General features: G+C 35.4%; 1 protein-coding gene across 2 annotated transcripts in view; it reads right to left on the bottom strand.

The window, feature by feature from the left end:
• LOC116348173 (protein slit) overlaps positions 1 to 11,726 on the bottom strand; it is a 141,047-nt gene extending 129,321 nt beyond the window's left edge. For both annotated transcript variants that reach the window (XM_031779088.1, XM_031779094.1), the window contains exon 1: positions 11,270 to 11,726. The gene's annotated coding sequence lies outside the window, so the exon portion shown is untranslated. The remainder of the gene's footprint in view (positions 1 to 11,269) is intronic.
• Positions 11,727 to 20,872: the final 9,146 nt, after the last annotated feature.

The following is a 20,872-nucleotide window of genomic DNA, read 5'->3' as shown; positions in this document are numbered from 1 at the left end:
GAGAGAGAGAGAGAGAGAGAGAGAGAGAGAGAGAGAGAGAGACAAAACCACCACATTCACACTCGCATTTGTGGCCAAAGTGAAGTATGTTAAATGAATGGCAACTTTTTACTGTCCCGAAATGGCGCGCACAAAATTGTGTAAACACACCGAGTCTCTTTAGAGTAAGTGTGCAAGTACAGTAGCTGCTAGCAAGTGCTCAAACTCATTGTCAGCACAATTTCTTTTGTTTCTTTTTTTGTGTGTGTGTGTTGTATTCTCTCTTTTCATTTTCCATCCCTTTGTTTTCTTTTAGGATTTCGTCTTTTTTCTTGCTTTATTTTTTGTAATGCCATAAAATGCACAATGTCATAGTCACACATGTTGTTTACCCAATCGCAGTTTATATCATCAACGAAAACATGCTCATTCGCTAGCTCACTTATACCGTATGCGAATCACACGCAATGAAGCGAATCCGTAATACATACAAAGTTCGGTTCGTTTGCCACACTTTACTCCGGAGTTTAATGGCAGAAAAATGCAAAAATGTTGAAGAATTGGCAGAAATTGACATCAAATCGTTTGCGAATATGTGATCATTGTGATTTGAGCCTCTTGAGTATAGGGCCGGTCATATCATTTGATTGCATCATTCGATCTCTCTTACACATACTTTTGCTCTTTCTCTCTCTCTCACACCACACACTCCCCCGCTCTTCAACTACATTTTGAAGAACGACAATCAATAGCGAAGAACAAAAAAGGATGCCATCATATTCATTTTCACTCGTTTCTATGCATGAATTCCTATTTCTCGACATTTTCTAATATTGGTATCGTTTTCGTTTGCTTTTCCGTTTTTTTGTATTTACTTTTTTTCTCAAAAAAATACTTTCCTCCTCGAAAATAGTACTTTTTAAAAAAGATGCCCACATTCTTCTCTCAAGTGAAATGGATGCCTACAAATGTTCAAGTTACCCCTGTTTTACATTCGCCAAACAACGGCGGAATGAAAGAGCAAAAAAATACATTTTATTCTACATATCGATCTAGCACCAGCGAAACAGAAACTCTGTCTAATAACGGTGCATACATTAACATACATAGCAAAATATCGTATTATAAGCTGAATAAAAAAAAATAACAGAACAAGTGGCAGAAAAGTAGATGAGAGCGTTGGAAACAAACACACAGTTTGTGCACGAGGGCTCCCGAAAAATGTGTGGCAATATTTTTTTTTTGTCGGGGGGTAACGCTATAAAAGCAAAATACAAAACACGAATTACAAAGTAAATAATAATGGATTCCATTTCCCGCTCATTCGTTCGTCTCTGCATTTTGCCGAATCGAAATTCAAACGCACCATTTCACAGCAGCCAACGAGAGAGGGAGAGAAATTGAAGACAGAGACCAAATGTAAATTGGAACACTATAATCACACGAGAAATTGCGAAAGTATCACGCATGCATTTGTACATATTCTTGTGAGGAAAATCAACGACGGTGGTGTGTTGCGAGACGAGGACGACGACGTCGACGTCTAAAGGTCTCATATCTAGGATGTGTATGAGTATGTGAAATTTCAATATGTATGTATGTGTTTTTATTACGAAAAGATCCGTAATCTCTACACCGAGTAAGTGTATTTTGTGTGTCGTCTGGAGTAATTTCAGGAATTCATTGTGATATCAAAGATGCGGTGTTTTTTATGTTGGCTTCTTTTTGTTGTATACATCTCTCCGATTTAACTTTCGGCCGATTTCGACGGGGGTCTCATTCCTTCATATATATACAATAGAATTCAGCGCGACAATGATGGTAAAATTGAAATACTAATCTAGCGTTGTCGTTGTGAGTACAAACACCACAAAAAAAACGCTGTGATTTCCAGCAAAGAAAAAAGATGAAATATCTATATCGATGATAATAATATAAGGCGTTAAAAAAATGGATAAAAATAGTACATGTGTCTCAAATATTAGCCAATAACAATTTCACTATTGTACCATTTTTCCCGTTTTATTGAGCCATAACTTTTTTTTAGTTCATTTTGTCTCGGCATCCAAGGCAATTGCATTCATATAAAAGACACACTCATATACAAAAGTCTATCAAGTGCATATACACAAAAATTCACAACAAATAAGGGTGAACTGACTATATTTCCTCGTTGAAAATACTTTAATCCATAGTCACCAATCCAGTGCCACACTCACAGATTCGAATTATATGCTATCTAATTGAAAAATACCTTTCGACAGGACACGCATTTTCTATCTTTCCTTGCGTTTGATAAACAAAAAATTTATATTCGAAACGATAAAATTGCACCATATTTGTTGTTGTAAAACGAAATAACGAACGATCACAGTGATTTCGAGAGCATAATATAGCATTATTTAATGTCCTTAATACACTCCGGTGAAAAATGAAGAATAGAAGACCATGGCTCGAAATGACTTGAGGAAAACTTATAGCACGAATCGAATGAACCTATCATAAATTTTCTCAACTAATATTATTCATGTTTGCGTTTTGTTATAATTTATCTTGGTCGGTGGCAAATGGTGAAAGTGCACACCAAATATAGGACCCATCAGATCCAAAGAAAAGAGGTGCGAAAGAGACGTAACGATGGAAAAAGCGAGAGCAAAACGATATTCTATAATACATTGATGTTAAGTCCAAGCCGAATGTAGATTATATTCGATTCAAATCCAATTTCGAAACGGTGGCTCAACGCAACAAACTGGAGATTGTATAATATTATTGGTGAGCATTGTTGAACACTCGATGTTATGAAAATCATAACGAATATACGAAAGAGGGCAATCGATACATTCCGCATACAAATTATGTGTGTGTGTGTCTGTATATATTTTGTAACTCAGACAAGATGAGGGTTGATGACTAATTTGCAACCATTAATAAGGTAGAAAATGAAAATATTTCGTCTCGGTTGTAGCAATGAGCATCAGTAACGGTAGTGATAGTAATAGCCGACCCCGAAATATACAGAATCCTAGCGGCAGCGGTTTTGTGCACAGTAACGGCAGTATTACGTTGATTTGTTGGTTATTCGGGGCGTTTTTCGAATGCTATTGCACAACCAAATTATATACAAATCCAAAATGTACAACAGCAGTTGATTTTATAGTAATAAATTATTGCAAATTATTATTATAGTCCTCATCGTAAATATAAATTGTCTATTTAGCGATTTTGGCAACAAATCTTAAATACGAGAGATGCACAAGAAAAGGCAACACTTGAATGAGAAAGTGGCACAGACAAGAGGTGAAACTTGTTGTGTGTGTGTATGTCTTATCTCTTGTTTGCGTTGAACAATGTAAATGCAGTCCAAAGTTGAATGCAGCCGCCGACAATGGCGACGACACACAGCAGCAACGGCCATCGAGGGCAGTGAATAAAACGGAACAATAGCCAACGGCGATACTTAGCCGACAAAATTAGTGGATGGTGTTCTTTCTCTCTCTCTCTTTCGCTCATTTGCCCGAAGGCATTCAAAGTAAAACAGAAGAAACAGTGAAAAAAAAAACAATGTAACAAACGAACGATATTCGATGTGATTGTGATCTGGTGGAAAAAAAGGGTAAATGTAAAATTGTCGACTATCTCCCTTTTCTCCGTTCAGTTTTAAGCTTTCTAATGGATTAATTGGATTTGTTTTATGCATAGTTATTGCCACCGTTTTATTTAGTACAGGAGTACTAAGTGCTCGGTTTAAGTGAAAACTAACTGTGAATGGATGTTAACCACTTTTTTCGCTGTTTCTCTCTCTCTGTATGTGTCTATCTTTTGCTCTCACTCGACTTAATTGTTCCGAATTCGGTGAAAATTTGATTCGAACCGATATTTGAATGGAAGGCAAACGAAATAGAGAGAATTTCAATCCGCTTTGGGTTCGACTCGAATAAAAAGGAAAGCCGAACACAAAAAATATATACCCTGTGTGCTGCATTTTTTTCTCCAGCCGATATATTGACAAACAATAAAATTACTCTTGCTCGTTCTTTCACTCTCTCTCTCTGTGTGTCACAAATCAGCCTTTGTCTGCATTTTGCCTAGAACCGAAAAACCCATAAACACGATACAGAGTACGAAGTTTGTTGTTCGGGTGAACAAAGGTAGCGAAGAGTATACACATACATGCACCGAAAAAAAACCTATATAATATAACGAACACGGTCTGAAAATTAGTCGAAAAGGGATTTGATTCTGTTGTCATTCACACCCCATTATTTATATTAAACTTTGAAATTATTCAGTTGATTATCGGTTATGTGTGTGCGTATATATGTGCGTGTGTATTTAGGCAATGGTTTTACTCTCTATCTCTTTTCCCTTTCTCTCTCTTGTCTTCCGATCGCTCGATTTCTAATTGCGAGTGTGTGTAATTCTAATATGTTTATTATGCCATTTTCGAAGCGTATGTTTGGCAAACCGTGTGGTTTATGCTCTTCGGCATTCGGTCAAGCGAACTGATGTTTAGAACGGGAGCGAAAGGGACATAACAGCAGCAGCCACATCAGCAGCAGTCGACGTTTTAATAAATATGTTGCATATGTTGTTGTTGTTATTATTTTATTGTGTATGGATAACAATAACGGTCCATATGGATTTGGTAACTTTAACAAACAATGTGTATTAGAGTATAGAAGCAATTTTTTTTTGTTTGACAAAATCATTTCAATGGCCATGTCCTGTATGCTTTTCACCGCTATTTCTGTTGCACACAAAACTTTAATCTTTGATGTTTAAATTACATTGCCATCTGATCGATTCGGGGCCAGTAATAAAATCGATCGAGAGTGAGCGAGAGAGTGAAAGAGAAAAAGAGCATTTAGTCCGCGATTGGTCAACGTACCAATATATATATATACATTGAATATCGATTGCATGCGGTGCAAATTAACACTTTATGGGAACCTCTAACTGGACGTTGCAATTTATACGACTTTTTTTGTGTTGTTGCTGCTGCTGCTGTTGTTGTTGTTTCTTTCATGACATAAAAATCCATTCTTTTGTGTATCCGCCAGGCACAAAAGCGAACCATTTAGCTCATTCGCTCACTTTGACCGCTTTAATTGTCTCTTTCTCTCTAGAATGGTTAAACGGTCACATTCGGATTGTATGTGATCGTTGTTGCTGTTGCCAATTTTATCGTTTTATCTTGTCTTGTAAAAGGGATTGAAATGGTTTTAACGACTAGTTTACTATTAAAATTTGTGACACGGGGCTCAAAAGGCTCTGGTCTTTGTGCGCTGATTCTTTTTTTTTCGTGTGCAATATGGTTAAACGAGCCAATATTGTCATTGTGTCACATATTTGCATAAAATCCACTTTGATTGTGTTAAAAATGCCACAATTTTTGCATTTCAAACGCAACGGCTGGCGAGAGATCAAAGATAATAGACTTCATCATAAAAAAATACGACAACATAATGAATACCGCTCATGTGAATATACTGAATCAGATTGGAAAAAATTGTGCGATTTAAGAAGATTTGTGTGAATTATTTATCTCTCGTACAAACCGACAAACGGGGACATATATGCAGAGAGAGAGAGAAATTGAATGGAATTGGAATTTAAAAAAAAGGATCAAACAGGTTTTTTTAAAACACCGTTTGCATCAAAGTATCTTTTGTCATTTATATACTTACTGTGTATAAAATGTGAAATTCGAAGGAAAATGTATGACCAATAAAATAATAGTTAGTCGAATCGATAAAAAAAGCCGATAGTAAAAAAACGCGGATTTACGAATGAACAAAATAAAGATAATGTACAGCCGGGTCAATTCAATAAAATAAAAAATGAATATGTATACGCAAATAGTCGCATGCAAAGTAGCAATAAATTGTTAATGTAGTTACGATGGCTGTCTTAAAGACTATTGCGAAATGATAATTGAAAAGTGATAGAGCCGCCGAACATGCATGAGAAATGTCTGATTTTATTAGCCACATATTCGACACAGCGAGGAAAATACTTAAAAAAAGAGAGAGAGAGAGAAAGAACGAGCGATTGAGTTGCGAGATAGGCAGTGCAAGAGACACATGTCGTTAGAGCGAAAGCGATACTGACCGAGGAAAGTCACCGTTATGGCCGGTGTTGATTTTTGTAGGCAATGATGAAAAATGGCAAACGTTAAAGATAAGAAGTCACGAAATATGAAAAATTACTCATCAAATGTGTATAAAATGTGCACAATAAATAGCACATTCGAAATAACGACGGTGTATGTGCGTCTCTCGTATATCGTGTATACACAATGCTGAAACATGCAATATGCATTATTCAAAGGCTTGAAAATTATTCAGCTTATCAATTAATTCGAAATTCAACGGAGACCGACTTTCACAGTTTTAATGCTGGAGATTTTGGACGGAATAAGCTTGATTTCCTCGAATTCGTTCGGTCCAATTTTTGTGTCTGTGCGATCAATTGCTGAACGAATAAAAAAAAATATGCCACTCGAATTCAGTTCATTTCGAAGAATTTCGAACGGTGTAAAACCATTTGGCAATTTCAGTTTGGCCGCTATGATAATAAATGATGATTCGGCGAATTTTGCCTATTTTTGAGAGTACATTTTCTATCGTCTCTTTTTCTCTGGTAACAACAGTTGATTCGGGGTTTTTGCCGTCGTAGCATAAAATCCCCGATATAATCTGCATGGTCATGCAAATGTGTGTATAGGCCGTCCCATCGGAACGCCAAATGGAAATTGCCATTGTGTAAAAGCGAAACATGAATAAATGGCTGACAATCAGAGGGACAAAAAAAAAGTACACACACACGCATCGATAATAAATCAATTGTGGGAAAGTAAATGGCACCAAAAAAAAGCGATTCATATTCCTTCAATATTTGCTCAATGCATGTATGATGGCTAGATATTTGTTTAGCTGAATAATTAATATATTGATGTGGCCTGGCATGCGCGCCTAATCATCAAAGAAAATGTATGGTATTGCATGACAACTTTATGTCACATCGTCGAACGGCAACAATATCAACAACAACAAAAAATGATAATAGAATAATTATTTACCGCTTTTAACAGACAAACACCATATCAACATTAAATGATGTTTTTCTATTTGCCGCTGATAACGAAATGAAACGGTTCGCCTGTGTGTGTGCATATATTTTTCTCTCCACCTATTTTAATATTTGTCCGATTCGATCTCGGACTTGGTGTAGTCAACATTGACGATAGAGTCCGTCTATATCTCAGATCTCAGTTGCATGCTTTGTGCCTGAAACTGGTAATGAGCAGCAGCATTTCGATTGTTCATAAATCGAATTCGATGGAGAGAAAAAAAAATGAACGACACACAAATTATTTATAGTCTGGTCACGCTTTTTTGTAAGTTGGTTTGAAATTGGAATTGGCTTTTAACTGTTAATGCACATGCACTCACACTTGTAAACAGTTCGATTCGAAATGCGTTTATTATTATTTATTGAAAAAATATTGCCGCGTCATAATTTGAATCGACTGGAAGAAGTGCGAGCGATTACAATGAGTGAAGCTAGCTCGAAAGAGTATGAAAAAGGACAATAACAAACAACGAAAAAAAAAATATGGACAGGCTACAAATAACCATCAATGACGGCGGTGGCAATTTAAAATTGATGGAAGTACAAAAATATCAAAACGAACAGAGAGCTGCAGAGCAAAAAAAAATTATTGAAGAATTGTTGGGAATGTGCTGCTTCTATGTTCGACTGCATGTGTTGTGTGTAAATGTGGCTGCTCTTTTTTTTTTCTTATTCTGTTGCTGCTGATACTTTTTTTCTCTCGTTTAGTTTTGGGTTTCGGCTTGCATTAGCTTCGGAATTTTTGCTTCGGTGCCTGTCATTTACCTGCAGAAATGCAGAAAACCATCCACACACACAGTGAGTGAGAGAAAAAAAAGTATGTGTGCAGACTGATCAACTAAAAATATGTGTAGCTAACGATGTAGTTCTTCTCTCTTCGCATATGTGCTCTTGTGTCGATGTACACATTTTTTTTGTGTGTATGTATAAAAACAACTCAGACTTTTGTGTATAGTGCTGTTCGTCGAGGTTGCCTTTTTTTCTGTTCTTCTGTGAGTTGTGGGCCCCTGCACAATTTTTTTTTCTTCGTTTTTTTTTTTGGTTTACTTTTTCCATCATGTATTTTATGAATTTGGTGAAGATAGCCGGGACCCAGTCTTTGGTTGAATGTGCTTCGTTTTGCGCACAACTACTTTATTCCCGAATTGAGAAAGACTGTGCGCGCGATAGAGAGATTTGATTTTTTGATTATATTCGATGTGGTTGATTTTTCTTTTGGTAGACAACCTTTTGTTTCTAATTGCAAAACTCGCCGTGAAAATCCAGTTAGATAAAGATCTTGATATTCTTATTTTTTATATCTTTCGTTCATTCTCTTTGCGATGCAGCGTAAAAATGAACCAAAACCTGCATAGTCGTTTGCTACTTGATAGACAATTTACGGTATACTAGGATTTGTGAGCGCGATTCATTCACTCTCTCAACGTCATGTTGCTGTTGCCGATGTTGTGCAATGGAAAAAACGACAAGAAGAATCGACAAGAAAAATGTGCTCTCGATTTTCGGGATTTTATTATCGGATAGAGCTTTAAATGGCTCACGAATTTGTTTGACTAGTTAGAATTCAAGCGTTGATTTTTATCGAAATGTAGTACTTTGCTAAAGTATACTTCATCTTGTTGCTGTTTGCCAATTTTATAAAATCCATATACATCTACGGTTTATTATGCACCCGCTGAGCTTCATTTTCAGTCTTTATCACCTTCAATCGGTTTCTTTTTCGTGAGACTTGCTCACAAAAAATTCGTCTAGATATTTATATTTAGAAAGAGAGAGAAAGAGAGAGAGATGCGATATTTGCCATTCTCAACGATATTCGATTTCAAAGAGTAATTTTGTGTGCGCCCATAAAATCGATCGACCGTTGATTAAGTGGCTTTAATTTGTTTATCGCAATAAATATCTTTCTCTCTGCGAAACGAGAAATTATAGTTGTTTTTTGAACAAAAATAACACAACAATAAAAAGATGATCTACGTGGAGCATACAGACACACATACACACGCCGGCACATACCATAATATTATATTTTGGTGTCCAGAAGCAGAAACAAGCAAAATCCACGAAATAAGATTTATTTATCAGGTTTTATCGTTGGTGTTGCTGTTTCTGTTGTTGTCATTGTCTGCATATCTGTCGCCTTGCTTACTTATTCCATGATGTCGTTCACATGAATATTTATTTCGTGTAAAGTTTATGGGTGATTATTTCGGCTATGACAATTTTCGAGCGGTGTGAGCGATAAATTAAGCAATACAAACTGGTAGGTGATTGGGATCAAAGGCAACTTCAACAAAACGACACTCTACTCATTCATACACATACCTTTATATATTGAATACGATGCGATGACGCAGAATACATGATTTTTCGATAAGAAAGCGAATTCGTTATTTATTTATTTATTATTATTTTGTGTCGAATCAAAAAAAGAAAAGAAAAGGGAATGTTGTTAACGAAAGAATTCGTTATTGGAATAAATGAATTGGCGATGAATAGACCACCCGAAGGACGAAAATTTCATTCGATGGCACGTTTTAAAATCGAAACACGTACTATGCAATTGTTGGCGCTATTCCTTTATCGAACACATAATAGGCATGAACTCTATTTTCGAATAGATATTTTTTTTCGGGAATTTTTGCTCTACAATTTCGGGGCGTTGTTGTTGCCTTTTAACTTTGCCGCCAGCATGCCAATGACTGATACAGATAAAAAAAACCAATAATTTTTCACATTGCAACCACTTCGGCACCGATGCATTCGGTGAGTGGTGCAAAAGCAACAGCATAAAAACAAAAAAAAGACAACGACCACATAGCCAACTTACGAAACAGCCGCTTAGATTAGATTCTTTGTGCATGTATGTATATTTTTCAATATATGGAATGGATTTTATGTGCGTATTTTGTAATTTAACAAAAATTTGATGTTTGTTGCATACATTACGCACATCCATAACATGCAAACACACAAATTACTGTGAACCAACAAAACCACACGGTTTGTACGCTATTTCTTGGTGGCTGACTGACGGGCTGGTTTGCCCCTTATCGTCTGTTTGTCATTTGGCGTACATGGAGCGGTTCTGTAAAAGAGATTGAACAACAGAAAAAAAACATGCCGGAGAAATTTAAACAAAACTAAAACAAAACGACGCCGATATAAACTCTTCGTGTGTCTTTTTAACGAATTGATTTATTTCCCATTTGCTTCAGTTTTATTGATGTTTGAAACAAGTACACTACACAAAATTGACGTATTCATGTATATATAGAACCGATAACAAGGTACAGAGAGGCAACAACAACAACAATCGTCTGCGTGCAACAAAAAATAATTGTAAGCGGACATAAAAGCCAGCGAAAAGCAATAAATGAACTAATAATGTGCCGGAATTGTTTCATCGTTCAAACAAACATGGAAATAAACAGGCACTTCACAATAAGCAAAACAGAAAATATACATATACGTATCCATCATATGCATTCAACGGTGATTTTGTTCGTCAGTTGTTGTTTTTTCACTTAATTTTCGATTTTTGAAATGAAAAAACAGAACAAATCACCATTTAAAAAAAATATTCACTTTGTTCGCTTCCGAGAGATGCGATTATATGGCTCACAAATAATAAAGAACCAAAAAAAAATGTTTTATACAAGCCGCAAAATCATTTACACGTATATACACACTAATTGAGTTCATTTTCTCGCTTATATTTTTCAATTGATTTCAATGCGTCAGTGCACACCAATAATGAAAATGATACACCAATAGTACACATTTTTCGAATCGACAATTATTTTTTAACAATGGTCAAAAATGTAACAAAATTATCGAAAAACTGGCTCAATCAAAACTATAAACATAAACACAACAGAAAACGTACGTTCGAGTCGGTTCGAAAAACAAATGCAATTGTTCTTTGGTGCTTCTTTATTTTTCGTTTTGTATAATGAGAATTTGATGAATGCAATGATTTAGTTGATCGTTGAATTTAAAAAAAAAGATATATACATTTTCGATAGCAAAAATTGATATCGGTTTTATGCACGAATAGAATTAAAAACGATAAATAAACATAGATTTCTGAGACATAGAAATAAATAAGTTTCATGTTGATTTTCATTCGACGTTTGTTTTTTTTCCGTACCTTTTACGATGAATCCGTAATTTTGTTGACAGACGAATATTCTGTTTTTCAATTGATGTAGAAAATAATGAAACACTTGAACATTCGCGGAATCAGGAACTCAAGTTATCGTTTTTCAATAGTTCACATAAAACACTTTTTCGTTCGTATTTTTTTTTTTACTTTTCTTTATATTTTGTTGAACAGTTCAAAATGTTTGTTAGTGCTGTGCACTATTTTTGTTTTAATTTGATAAACAGTCCTGTCGGAATCAAATAGTCCCAAATGCAAACACTAATCACTAAATTACTCTCTCGCTTACTTCACTCGAATTAGATAGAATAACGAGAAACGTCTCATGGACGAGGAAAAACCAAAAGAATCTTCACCTCCGTATATTTTTATCGGTTGTAACGCATCAACGTTCCAAACTCTACTAGCTGCACAAGCAAAATTCATCGAACTCTCTTTCAAACACGGCAAACCGTACAAAACGCTTTCTCACAATGTTTACCATTCGATGCGACGTTGATTGGAACCGAAATATTCTCTTGCATTGTATACGCACGCACACACACACCATCAAACACCATCATACATGCGCTCCGCAAGAGCATACGACACACCAGCGAGAGTATAGAGCATAACTGGCCACCATTGAAAAGCAACAAGGAGCGTTTTGATTGTTTTTAATTTTAATTTTTGATTTTGTTGCGATTGAAATAGAGAGAGAGAGAGAGAGCAAAGGAAAGATAGAGAAAGAGAGCATGAATTTTTAAAAGAGAAAAACCAATGTGAGAGAGCGGAAACAAGAACGATGCCGCTTATGCATGCACATATACAAATGCAATGGGACGCACTATCAAATTGCTTTGTCTGTCGTTCAAATGCCAAAATGCTTAAGTCATACAGTACAACGCTGTTTTCCATTCATAGCACTTTTTGTATAATTTGATTCCATTGCTTTCGTTCGCTCTCTCAACCATGTACATGTATATATGCGTACGATGGTATTGGTATGTTATGCCATCCGCGACACTCTCGGTTGCTTCGGTCCGACACACAGCCGCACACAGAGAGTAATGCGGGAACGCATTTGGTTAAGGTAACCAACACAAATGAATGCAACGAGACGGAGATATCCTATATCAAGCATGCTTTAACAAAACAGCATAACGAAGAACGGCACAACAAAACAGAAAATGTGGAAAAATTTTGGAATGTTTATGCATTGGACGAAACTATAAGATTTTTCAATGTATTTTATGCATTCTTCGAAATGCGATCGCCTCAATCTCGAATACGATGTACGAACAAACCGAACAAATGAGAATCTCAACAAGCAACTACAAAAAGAAACTCCAAATGAATTTCGAATTGTGAGAGAATGACGCGCTCTCGGTTATATATCCTTTGTTAAATGTATGAGTGAGAGAGAGAGAGAGAAATTTGTAAAGCAAACTTTTGTTATGGAATTACCGTGATGTGTGTATAGTTTTTTTTATTTTATCGGCGTTGTACACATTCGCATTCATTTCGTTTACTATATACGCTCCTTATTTTGTATTGCACACGTTAAACCCATATTATTTTCTTTCCTTTTCTTTTTCGTTTGTTGCGTGTGCAAATTATTGTTGCTTCTGCTTCTTCTCTCGTTTGTAAGCGAACTTGTTTACATTGTACTCGATTACCGGAGAGAGAAGATGCACTCACCAACACAAACACACGCACACACATACATCGCTCCAGAGATAGAGAGAGTCAATTTTTGCATGGATGCATGCTTTATGGAATATGACGATGATACTGTGATATGCTGATGCTTTTGTGCCGTGTTGGCCTTTCGACCGCATTTAATTATAAATGCATCGAGAGGAAACGAGCAGTCGAGCTTCAAACTTTTCGATAGAATATCCAAGTATGCGATTTTACGTCTATTTTTTCGCTTTTCTCTTTCTCTCTCTCTCTCTCTCATTTTTTTGGTTTCCTATTGATCATTCTCACTCCATCACACTCTGGCTCGTTGAAGAAAAACTTTTTTAAGTAGTTGATTGAAAAACGATGATTTCATGGCCAGCAGAAAAAAAATGCTGATGACGAACAAAGTTTGATAAGAGTTACAAACGAGAAAAGATAATGAGATAAAAGTAAATTTTGTCATTGAAACGATATTGTGCAAACTATCTTTATTTGGATTAAAATATTTGAATAAAAAAAACCTAAAACTCATATACGTGATGCGGATTTTCTGATCATTCATTTCGTTTTCATCACATTGGATTATATTTCGCTTAAGATGCCATTGCTGCAAGTCTTCCGCTTTTTTCTTTACCAAATCAACTGCAATTTCACTTTAGTTTTAAATATAATTTTTTTTTTTGTCTACCAATCTTCCTTCATCGCCCTTGATTTATACACGGTGCACCGATTAATCATCAGCAGATGAAAAAGGACGGCGCTATTTTGATCGTTCATTGAAGATTTATAAGCAATTTATTTATTTTTTGCCTTTCAATACTCTATCTGATGGTGGGTTATATGTTTTTCTCGGTTCCGCTCTTCTTTTGATTTTTTTTAGATCGTTCTGAAATTATATACGTTACAAAATGAGTTTATCGAAAGTTTTACGTTGAGAAAATTGCCTTCTGCATGGTGTATTACAAGGTGAATGTAGTCCTATGTAGTACTTAATTTTTATTGTTTAAAATATGGAATTTCAACGAAAAACATATTTATTGCAAATGCAATCAACAAATGGGGCGAGAAACATCGGTCATAGCCGTAGCTGATGGATACGAAACAATGTCGATCGAAAATCAACGATCGATGTGTTGTGTGTTTTAAAACCACAAAATTCATTGCAATCGACGCGACGTTCACTTTGAATGCAATGGCAATGTCTATTGTATTTATTATTGATGGTCGATCCTCTTCGAACATGTGTTCTTGTCTCTTGCTCTTCTTTTCGGTTTTTTTTATGTTTATGGTGTATCGGCTGTCGGTGAACGAATTCAATCATGCTGTGTTTTCGGGATGCGAAATACATCAATTTCTTTTTTTATATTCATCCTTCTCTTTTTCTATTTATGTTCTTCTTGGTTTGGCTCCTTTGTGTGCATTTCATATGCACTTGACTGCACAACAATGCACCAAAGCCATTCAACCTAAAATTGAATATTTTGCCTGTACACAGACACACAAGAAGTGGCGGCAATTGTAAAGATGCCGACGATGACGACGACAACGACGATGATGATCTCGTTCATCAGCATGAAAAGGGGATGATATCCAATAAGAGAACAGTCATTCACTTGCAACATGACTTGTATCATTTCTTCAATTTTTTTTTCTCATTTGTTCATTGTGTGTTTGTGTCGATTTCATTATTATTATAATACATTACTTTCACACAAAATTATTTTCAAATTGTGTGTATACTTTAAACAGAAATTTGCTTCATTTGTGTATCAGTAGAAATTTCAGTTGTATTACTTTTTTTTATCCTTAGGAGAGAAGAAAGAATTTGTTTCGCAGCCACTTGAGAGGCCACATTATGTGGTCATTCAATAGATTTGCCACGCTCTAAATATAAAAATTCTTCAATTTCATTCAACTCACTTGATTTTCAATGCAATGTTCAATGATATTTTGGTATCGCCTTTTTTTAGTTCCATTCGATATTTCAGAGTTTATTTATTTTCGTTTGAAAGGAACATGGTCTTTTCTTTTGAAACGTATACATCCAGGCAAAATTATTCTTTAAATAGAATAATTTTCTATTTTAATCCAATTTCTACTAGATTACGGATGATTCGGCAATGCCAAATCGAAATTGTTTCGCATAAAAGAATAGTTGTCGTGAAAGAAGACACAAGAAAGTGCAACTTCAATGGATCATTTTTAATTAGTTGAAAAATCACTACCACCAAGACCACCAACAATAACAAAAATTAAAGAACAGATCTGAAGAGAGCTACATTTTCATCGGAGAAAAAACAAGACTCTTCTCTCATGAAACTAAGGAGAGTATAAATTAGATATGAAGAAATGAATGGGGAAATCGAAAACTCAATCGATTTTTGATCTGAAAAACCTTTTCATTGGCCAGTATAATTTTGAGTTTTTCTGTCAAATCTAATGAAATGGTTACAATATTTTTTATGTGACTGCCTAATAAAATATTTCGGCACGTTTTTCCTGTTGATTGTTGTGTCCGTGCAGGCGAGCAAGTGCTCATATTCAAACTTACGTCTGCATTTTCCAATAAGTTGTGAGTCACGTCAGCCAAGTTATAGATATATAGATGTGTGTGTGTGTGTGTTATTGAATGGGCAAAAAGTTTGAAGAACATTGAATATGGTTTTGATTGAATTGTTTGCAATGAAGACGTCGACATCGTCATCGTCGGCAGTTGTTGTTGAATCGGCACGACAATACATGATGACAGGAATTCCGATATCGTTTGTTGAAATTGAAAAATGCGGCAAATAAAAGTGGAAATTCGGTATTGAGGTTTTTTCTCTCTCCCCCCGCCACTTCTTTCGTTTCTTTTCGTTGTGAATTCGGCGCGGGAATGCATGTCGTATCGGCTGAAGCAAACAAGGAAGAAAAAAAAATTACGATGTGCTTTGATAGAAAAATTGAATTATTTTTTGAAAAGCATTTCGAGTGCACATCATACATATATGCTGGTGCATTGTTGGAATCTAATTATAGAAGCAACTCAAGTATCGTCTGTGTAATCAATCAAAATCAAGTTTCTAATTTTCCAATGTATGTGTGCATTGTGCAATGAAGCAATCGTGTCCATCACATCCATCGATGGGATGCATCCCGAATGTATGCCAATGCATATATGCCCTTTTAGTTTATAATTATCATATTGCACCTTATTCAATTAAAACACATGTGAACTGTGAGAAAACGAACGAACGAATGAGAAAAAATAATATTAAACATAATTATTGTACATGAAAAAGAGTCTGAAGACTATACAATAGCAATTAGTAGTAATGCAATTGTAAGAGCTACACAGTTTGAAGAAAAACTCATGCTCGATGATTTTACCACAACAAAATGTTCTTTGATTTGATGTTTTCCACTATATTCCCGTAAGTGAATGCACATTCTCTGTATATGGGAGTCTGTGATTTAATTAGCCATAACATTGAAGTAGGTTCCATCTTCGATGTGGAATGAATCGACGCACACAACCACACACACACACACACCCATACACAATCTTTGTCGATCGGAGTAAAAATCAAATTATCTATCAGCAAGAGTATGCATTGCCCTCAATCTTTAATATAAAAACAAATGTTTCCTTTCTGGTTTTGCAATGTCGACAAAAGCAATGGCGACAACAGTATCTATTGCCTTTTTGCCCTTGCTCTGTGTGTCTTTGTACTGTTGCTCCTTCTTTTAGCCTCAGCTAATTCGCACTTTCTCTCTTTTCCTCTTTCTATTTTCTTGCTCTCAATCGTTTTCCCTCTAAAATAAATTATCTGAAATGATTGCCCGACTTGGTATCCTACAAGTGGTGTTTTTTTTCTCTCTCTATGTGTGTGTTCTTCTTTTGGAAAAGTGTAATTTCTGCAGCATCTTTTCCTTCGTCTATTCCAAGACTTCGTATGAACGACTTTTAAACGACGCACATTTCGTCTAATGGCATCTCTCGATGCTCTCTCCTTCGCTCGCACTCATTTTGTCATATCGTTTGACTCTATTTTTCAAATCAAATTCAATTACCAAGCACTATCAGATATTTTCAAATGAAATTTTCATTGTAAACACTAATTTCATTACACATTTCGGTGCTCATCATCGGCACTCATGTTCTCTTATGTGTTTTGCTATTGCCTCTGTTGCTTTGCACGCTTTTTTTCTCTTATTCGTCTTTCATTTTGTAACCACATTCGCGTCATTTTTGCCCTTTTGTTTGAAAATCTACCACACACTCTGTCTCTTCATCTTTTTAGTCTTCACGTCAAATGTCCAAAACATGATTTCTAATGAATTTCTTTTGTACTTTCATCATTTTGTGTGACAATCCATTAAAATTCTCAAACGCATAATCAAAGCTAGACACAATATCAAAAATTTCAAGCAATTTAATTATGATGATTTTAAGTAAGAAAAAAAAAGTTGTTTGCCTTTCGATGTCAAACATCCTAACGAATTTTCCATCTCATTTTTTCTCTCACTCTTTACCCTTATCTCTCCTCTCTCTCTCTCTCTCTCTCTCTCTCTCTCTCTCTCTCTCTCTCTCTTTGCCACTCTCGATGAACTGAAAAATCCCTCAGATGTAATCTGCAACTCTGAATATGGCATGAAAATTCCATAAGATGACGAACGTCATCTGTTTATTTGTGCAAATGTCGAGTATACAATATTAATCTGTCAAATCTAAATTCAACAATTTACATGCATACAAAAAATAAACTAACTATATGAAGAATTACAAGCCGAAACTGAGATTCGTGCATTTTGATAGCTTCCTAAGGATGATAAGATACAAAGAATGAGAGAGAGAGAGGGAGAGAGAGAAGAGAGATTTGAACTTTAAATCATTTTGAAAATTCCAGTATTTTTGGTTATTATTCAATACAGGGTGTTTGAGATTTGGATATTGTTCTAAAAAAAATAGTTTTGTATGTGTTTGCATGCAAATGTTTGACGAAAATCTTTGCTAATCTACGATACGAAATCATAGACACGTTTCCAATGTGATTATTATTTATAAGCATGTATAATGCCATGTTCGACAGGGAGAGAATATGCGTCTCAGGCATTTATTTAAATCATTCGCTCGTTATGTACATACGCAACAAATTCAAGAGTAAATTCATAAACACACACGCATTCGACGGACGTTTACGCATCAAAATCTCTCTCCATCTCTCTTTCTCTTGTGCGTTACATGAGACACAAAATTATTCTTGTTGACTTTTTTTTTGTTGTCGTTTTGCTGTTGTACGTTACAGTTCTTGCAAATGATTTTCCGATTAAATCAACGATTATCTCGTTACGAATGGCCAATTATTATTTTTTCAATGACATTGAAGTTTTTTTCTATTCACCTAAGATTACCGTTGCTGATGCTGGCGTGAATTGAACCTTGACACTTTTTCTTCGAAGTAATAGAGGCAAGGCATCGAATCACAAATTCGACAGAGATACAATGTAATATATGCGTATATGGTGAATACTTCAACTAATCTGCCCATTGAAATGCAAGCCCCAAACCAGCTTCCTGTGAATCATTTGTGTGTGCGAGTGAGAAGTGTTTGCTTTCGATTATGTGTCTGTCGTAACCAAACAAAATGCTCAATCCCTTTTTTAATTGTCAGTCACGTTTTTCGATTAATACCCTATTTGTTTTGCAATCGAAATCATTCGTTACTCTTTTACATTAATACCACTCTTTCAATTGATTTATACGTTTGAGAGCGAAAGAGCTAGAGAGTGTGATGTGATTAGAATTGATCCAATGTCTATGCCCAGTTTAAATGTGGCACTTTTGGCATGAGGTTATACCCGGTTGCAAACACCACCAAAAAAAAGAATGCAATTGTTTGTGTCGCCTCTTCAAGTCTCTCGATCGGATGATGTTTCGAAACTTAACCAAAATCTTTTTTACTTAACGAAAACGTGCATTACACAATTTCAATTACACTTACGATCCATGTTGTGGTTTCACTGTCTTCAATGTTGCTACTGGCGTAAATTGTAATTAAATCCAAACTGAAAACTTGAAAATTATCAATTGTTATTCAAATAATAAAATTCATTGAAACTCTTATCGCATTGCCCAAAATAGACATGCAATCACACTTTGTACTTTAATGTGATTTCATTCAATTGTCATCGACGACCCAACACCACAGCGAGAGTGTAAGTAAATTTGATGACACATTCATATTGAAGAATAAAAAAAAAACAACAACCAAAACGAATGGGCCAAATGAACAAGAAAAGAAAAGTCGGAGAATCAAAACAGTGTGCCAATTTACGTTCGAAAATATTCTTACAATTTAAATTGAGCTTTTGTGTTTTGTTTATTGTTTGTATACGTTGATTTTACCGATAGCGTAAATTCAAAGCGAATGCTGAGAGAAAAAAGAGGCAGAGAGTGAAAAGTGAATTGAAAATGTATGTGTGTGAGAGAGAAAAAGGGCCACTACATATAATCTTCAAATAAGTCCACTTACATCTTACAATTACTATACAAATTTTCCATTGAATGAAATGGAATGAATGAATGAATGCCAAAGCATTTCTATATGCTAAAAGAATCTGACAACCGAAAGCAACATAGATACCGAGATAGAATCGGCGGTAGTGGATTGGATACAAGTAGAGAATAAAGAAAGCATTTTCGATGAATATTTATTATCATTTCAGAGATTTGTTTCGGGCATTTTAAAAGTGAATAAAGACCGCTACTTGAACTGGGAAAAATAGGGAATTTAGTAGGTGGAGGCATTTTATTTTTATTTTTGAAAGAGAACAGAGACAAGCAGGACAAAGGCCCTAAAACACACACAGTTGCACAGTGCACACATTTAGAAGAGACATCGTATAGATTCAATAGAAAATTGTATCAGAAAACACCAAACAAAAACCGTTTCGCATTCAAAAACGGAAGCCGAATCAAAGAAGAGAAGAGAAAAAAGAAGAAGCCAGCAACACATAATCACAACAAACATAAACAAAGTTTGAATGAAAGAATTTAAATTAAAACCATTTGACAAATTTATTGAGTGAACAAGAGCAACAACAAAAGATGATGAAGAAGAAGTAGAAGTAGTACGCAAGTGATGTTTAAAAACTATCTCCGATTGTGTTCTTTTTTTTCGTTGGTGACATCGGCTTTGCTTTTTTTCATTTCTGTTCTTAGTAATCTTGAATTATGTAAAAAAAATCCTGATTCGAAAATTTTAAAGTCAAAAATTTAAATGTGAACGCGTTCGTTGGTGTCGTTATTTCTCTCATTCACATACTCTCTCTTTCTCTTTCATTTGCCCATTCATTCGATCTTTTTCTCTTACTCACGATTCCCATTCGGTTTGTGTCCGTACATTTCATTTTCATTGACAATGCTTTAATAAATAAATAATGGACTTTTATTTGGCACAAAGTGTTGACGCAATAAATACTAAATAAATGGCTCGTATTTCTGTATGTGTGTGTGCATATACAGGACGCGCTATCGTGTTGTTGATGCTGATGTTGTTGTTTTTTATTGTTATATTTCTGATTCGCTGCATTAATGGCATTGATGTACTACAGTCAAATACACACAGTCACATTGGTCTCGGACAATAAATGCGACCTCGATCGCCGAAAAAAAAAACAACAACAACAAATGTCGCTTGGCATACCTTTTAAACCGATTCAGCGACGCATACATGCTCACACACTGGTTGAGTTTGGTGATACAAAATGCGCGGATATATCGGGCGTGCAACAATGACTTTTTTCCTCCCATTGTTATTGGCGAGTACAAACAAATAAATAATGCAACGCATTCAATAATAAAAATGAAAATTTGTATTATATGGCCGCCCGTTGCATCGGTAGCCAAACAAGCGAAACGAATGTGTCAGCACTCTCTCTATC

Source organism: Contarinia nasturtii, unplaced genomic scaffold, assembly GCF_009176525.2.
Source record: "Contarinia nasturtii isolate CC-2019 unplaced genomic scaffold, AAFC_CNas_1.1 Cnas_scaffold_129, whole genome shotgun sequence".
NCBI classification, from domain to species: Eukaryota; Metazoa; Arthropoda; class Insecta; order Diptera; family Cecidomyiidae; genus Contarinia; species Contarinia nasturtii.
Note: the sequence above shows the minus strand (reverse complement) of the source record. Positions and strands in the feature narration are given on the sequence as shown.